Below are 6,018 nucleotides of genomic sequence, written 5' to 3' on the forward strand. Positions count from 1 at the left end.
TGGGGTGGGGGCTGTGATGGGGGCAGCTATGTGATGGGGAAAATGTACCAAGTGCCGCGGCGGATCCGGTGAGTCCGTCTGTAAAAGTCGGCGCGGATGAAGGGCCGAATGGTCTATAATCCTCTTTCAGAGACGGGCGGTGTCCGGGCTCAGCGCGCTGCTGCCGCCCGTCACATCCACACCGGCTGGAGTTCCCGGACCGAGCACCGGCGCCTCTCACTGCTCCCGACAACGTGTCCGACCCACCGAACTCACCGCCCTCCCGGGCACCGTCCCGGGTGTGACTGAACACGTCTGATTGTGTCTATATGTGTGTGTTGGGGGTGGGGGGGGGGGGTGGTGTCTCTGTGTGTCACTGACTGTGTGTTGGGGTGGTTGTCTGTGTGTGTGTTTGGGGGGTCTGTGTGTTGGGGGGGTTGTGTGTGTGGGTGGGGGGATCTGTGTCTGTCTGACTGTGTCTGTCTAGGTGCTGTACCGCCGAGTTTTGAGCCTGCTCTCCTGTCTGTCCCGGGACAGTTTGTTCTGTGTCCGGGGAGGTGTGAATCTGTCTGGCGGTTCCGGGACCCCCTCCCGAGCCGGGCGGAGCTGCAGCCGCTGGAAAGGGGATTGGAGAGCGGGCGGACACACGGGGACTGTCCGAGGCTGCGATCCTACGGAGGAGCCGACAGTCAGCGTCCGATGGACAGGCGAAACGGGGAGCAAGGGGCAGGTGAGGTCGGGTGTCGGGGTGGGGTGGGAGGGAGCGGGTGTGGGGAGGGAGGGAGCAGGGGTGGGGGGAGGGAGGGAGGGAGGGATGCTGCGTGGGGTATGAGAAGAGACTGTGTGGGAGAAGTGGGAGAGCGGGGTGGGGGTCGGTGGGGGAAGTGCTCGTGAGGGGTGTGGGTTGGGGGAGCTGCTGATGGGGATGGGGTCGGGTTAGGGAGACTTCACTTTGACGCCTTCTCCTCTGCTCCCCCTCATCCCCTCCTCTTCCCCCCTCCCCTTCCCCGTTTCCCCCTCTCCCTCCCGATCATCCCTTTCCCCTCCTCTCTCTCCCACCACCCCTCTGCAGACACCAGGTCCCCACCCCTGTATACACCCCAGGTGGTGGGCCTGGTCTGTGTGGGTGAGGGGCAACGCAGGAGGAAGAGAACCATCTTCAGCAAGTGGCAGCTGGGAGAGCTGGAGGAGGCGTTTGTGGTGACTCCCTACCCTGGCATCAGCCTGAGGGAGAGGCTGGCTGAGACCACCGGGCTCCCTGAAGCCAAGATCCAGGTGGGTGCAGTCCGTGTCCGGAGGCTCGTGGGCTCACATGTGTACCCTCGCTTCGAACCCTTGGGGTCACGGACAAGGGGACAGTGTCACAAGATGAGAGGCTGGTCATTTATAACTGAGGTTGTAGAGTTCTACAGCACGGAAACAGGCCCTTCGGCCCAACTGGTCCATACCAACCAAAATGTTTATCCCAACTAGTCCCACCTGCCAGCATTTGGCAAATGTGTAGGACGTACAGAGGGGTCTTGTATAAAATGTTGGTGAGGCTGCATGTGGAGTATTGTGAACAGTTTTGGTCGCCCTGTTATAGGAAAGAAGTTATTAAACTAGAAAGAGTGCAGAAAGATTTACCAGGATGTTGCCTGGACTTGGGGGCCTGAGTTACAAGGAGAGGTTGTGTAGACTAGGACTTTGTTCCCTGGAACGTAGGAGATTGAGGGGTGACCTGATAGAGGTGGATACGATCATGAGGGGCATAGACAGGGTGAAACCACACAGTCCTTCTCCCAGGGAGGGGGAGCTAAAAATAACAGGGCATAGGTTTGAGATCAGAGGCGAGAGATTTAAAAGGGACATCAGGGGCAGCTTCTTCACACAAAGGGTGGTGCGTATTTGGAATGAGCTGCCAGAAATAGTGGTTGAGGCGGGCACATCAGCAACGTTTAAAAGCCATCTAGATAAGTACATGGAATGAAGAGGTTAAGAGGGCTCTGGGCCAAACACTGGTAGATGGGACTAGCTTGCTGGGCAACACAGTTGGTATGGATGATTTGGGCCAAAGGGCCTGTTTCCCTGCTGTAGGACTCTGGGTGTTGTAAGCTGGTGTCACATCATGCACCAGGAGGGCAGTTCCAGGCACCACGCAAATACAAATCTTTCAAACAGAAACCTTTTCCTTGTGTTTGCTGCCAAGGAAGGTATTGTGGTTGGAGCAGTGTCTCCAACCCTGGGCACAGATATCATTCTGCCCTCAATTATTGATCGAGGAATGCCGGGTGTGAAAAACAGGCAATACACACAAAGTGCTGGAGGAGCTCAGCAGGTCAGGCGGCGTCTATGGAGGGAAATAAATAGTCGATGTTTCAGGTCGAGACCCTTCATCAGGACTGGAAAGGAAGAGGGCAGAAGCCAGAATAAGAAGGTGGGGGAGGGGAGATAGAAGAGGCAAAGGGCTGAAGGAGGAGGAATCCAGTGGGAGAGGGCAGTGGACTATGTAATTTTCCCTCCATGGGTGTTGCCTGACCTGCTGAGTTGCTCCAGCACGTTTTGTGTATTGCTCCAAATTCCAGTATCTGTGAAATCTCTTGTGTCTCTTGTGTCTCTGTATTTAACAGACAGTGGCCAATTAGCATCTGACTTGCATTCTCCAGTTATCGGTTCTCGGTGGCAGTGAACAGACTGGGCGGTCTGTAAAACAGGGCAGATCCCACCGTCTCCTGCAGCTGAGAAACCCTCCCAGAACAGCTAATGAGCCTGACCCCTGATAAAGACCAAGGAGCAGAGTTTTAAAGAGGTGACTGGTGATCATCTTCCACAAGTCTATAGGTTCTGGATTTGTTCTTGTAGATTGGCAGTGAGCAAACATGAGCCCACAGATGGAGAGAGAACAGGGAACCAGTCAGCCTAGCGTCAGGTGCTGGGTAAATGCTGTGACTGGTTGGGGACTGCAGCAGTTAGTGGTGGGGGCCAGCCGGGCATGACCTACGACGACGACTTGGCTGAGAGGACTAAACGTAACATTTAAGTTTGCTGATGACACAAAATCAAAGGGAACTAGATTTGGGACGTGGACAAGCTGAGGAGATGGGCAGATGAAACGTCAGGTTCCATCTGGAAGTACAGAGTACTTCCTCTGAATATCAACGTTTCCCAATGCCTTGCGGTTTAAGGGACCTGGTTTTCCTTCGACACAAGTCCTGAAAGCCAAGATGCAGGTGCAGCAAATGGTTCAGGAAGGTGAGCAGATTCTGGGCGCCATTACAAGAGGATCTGAATAGAAGAGCGATTGTACGGGGCCATGTGAGTCCACACTGTGTGCAATCTGGTCTCCTATCTTTAGAAAAGATGAGCTTGCTATAGAGGGAGTAGAGTGAAGATTTAGGAGGTGACTTCCTGGGGTGGCAGGCTGGTCACACAAGGAGAGATGGAGGGTGGGCACCTGTTGTCTAGGATTTAAGTGAGAGGTGACCTCATTGAAAAGTACAATGAGTTAGAGGGCTTGAAGGGGTGGATGCAGGGAGGGTGATTTCCCCTGCGGAGTCTCGGAATTAGTTGGCCACGTCGGACTGGAATGAGAAATTTCTCCATCAGAGGGTGGAGAAATCTTTGGAACTCCCTCCCCTGGGCTGTGGGGCTCAGTGGCTGAGTATATTCAAGGCAGAAATTGATAAGTTTTAACCTAGTAACAGAACCATGAATGTGGATCTGTCATGTGAACTGGTGCTGAGGTTAAGTGGTCAGCTATGATCTTGTTGAATGGGTGAGCAGACAGGTGGTCTGCTTCTGTTTGGTAAATAATGTTCTGCGTGCAAGAAATGCCCCTTCCCTCTCCCATCTCTGCCTCTGTTATCCTTGTTGTGTCTGTGGCTCCATCACTCCAATGAGGTGTGGGAACAGGGGCAGCCCCTCGAGTTGGCTCCTCCACCCAGTAGGATCATGGCTGATCTTGACATTTAAGTTCACTTTCCTACTCTTTCCCCGTAACCCTTGACTTTTTCACTGATTGGAATCTATCTCAGTCTTAAATCTACACAAGGACTCTGGCCCGCAGCTCTCTGTGGTAACGAGTTCCACACTCTCAGTCCTCTGAAAGAAATTCTTCCTCCTCTCAGTTTTAAAAGGGGCTCCTTTATTCGGAGACCCTGCCCTCTGGTTCCTGACTGTCCCGTGAGAGGAAATGTCTTTTCAGCATTTACTCTCTCTCCAGCTCTTTAACAACCCTGTATGTTTCAGGAAACTCACCTCGCATTCTTCTAACTCCCAATGAGTAGAGTCCCAACTTGTTTAACCTTTCCTCGTAGAATAGTCCCTCCATACCTGGCATCATCCTAGTGAACTTTATTGGAACAACATCCAAAGAAATAATATGTTTTCTTAATTAGGGAGACCAAAACCCTTCTCAGTCCTCCAGATGTGGTGTCACCAGTGCACCGTACAGTTGTAGTGAGAACCAATCCCCATGAAATACGAGCCAGGTCTCAGTACACTCAGATACCGACCCTTTCGTTGCTGCTTTTCTTTCACTCTCCCCATCACCTCACCTCACCTTAACCACCCCCTGCCGTTCTCGTCTGAACCCTCCTGAACGGCACTGACACCACTCCCAGACCAAGATGGGTGGCAGTCCTGCTGGGTCCAAGTCATTGGCAATGGTACTGGTCCCTCTTCCCGGCAACAGACACCCGCCCAGTGCAGTTGTGTCTTTCCTGGGTTGTGACGCTGGCTCAACCAGAAATAAAATGTGAACTGGGAATAGTAGGTGCAGGCAGCTGCTGAACATGGAGGGGCATCACATCTAACCCAGCCCGTGTGCACAGACGCATATCTTGACCCAGTGTTCCAACCCTCTGGTGTGGCTCTGTCCCAGTCCCCTTCCCGTTGGCTCACTCTGTTCAGGAGTAAAGGTGGGGACAGGGTGGCAGGGCGGTGCACCTGCCCACAAGTTCACAGCTTCGCAACCGGTTTAATCATTGTTCATTGCTTTCCAGGTCTGGTTCCAGAACCGGCGGGCTCGGTGCACGAAGCAGGGCAGGAGGGTGAGGAGGTGCCTGGCAGGGTGGTGCCCACCTCCCACCTTCCCACCCCAAGCTCCCACTGACACGGGACCGGACAGCCGCTCCCAGCACTGCACGCTTGCCCTCTGCAGCACCCCAGTGACAGGCAGGCAGGGTTTCCCGACCTGGTACCAGGACTCCCCCACCTGTGTGGAGCAGATCACAAGGGAGAAGCTCCCAGTCCACAGTCCCCCAGCTCAGGATCCTGCCCACACTGTGCCCAGAGATGGGGACACTCCTGGATTTCAGAACAAAGGGGTCAGGGCAACTCCTTACAGTAAGCACGCTGACCAAGTCGTACCACATTTGGAACCACTGCCTGAAGACCAGGGCACACCTGGATCACACACCTCCCTCCGCCACACTTCAGACCTCATCTACAACGCTGCCATTGTCACCAACATGTAACGTGATCAGACAAGGAGAGACAGCTCACACCAATAGACAATCTCCTCCGTTAGAGCAACGTGTCTGGCCCTTCCCGAGATCCCTGCACATCTCTTCAACACCTAGTGGCAGCACCTGTCTTTCCCGAGATCAGCCTCGCTGTGAAACACCCACCTGGCAGCAGGCTGGTTTGCAAAGCCCGATAACGTTTGACAGGGCAGCGAGCAAGATCTGATTTCTCAGATGTCACCAGTGATTCCTCCTCCTGTTTCTTTCCAACTGTTCAACTAGGCTTGGTCACCTTCAAAGGGAGCTGTAGCGCGTTTATGAGGAGCCTGCCCCTCCCATCACGTACACACTGTCAACAGTGGGACATTGGTGGCTGCAGGAAATAACACTTGACAGGGGAAGGGTTGGGGGTGGGGACGCAGACTAAAGTAGTATGTTGAGCAGCACCCTGGGGTTCATTGGTCACTTTGAGTGAGCAATGAGACTGTGATCCCCATCTCCCTCTCCCCTGCACAAAACAAGTTGGAGGGGGCAGGAGTCTCGAGCACATCCTGATTTGGACAGTTACTATACGTTCATGCATAGTTGGTCCTCC

Source organism: Pristis pectinata, chromosome 21, assembly GCF_009764475.1.
Source record: "Pristis pectinata isolate sPriPec2 chromosome 21, sPriPec2.1.pri, whole genome shotgun sequence".
Lineage (NCBI taxonomy): Eukaryota > Metazoa > Chordata > Chondrichthyes > Rhinopristiformes > Pristidae > Pristis > Pristis pectinata.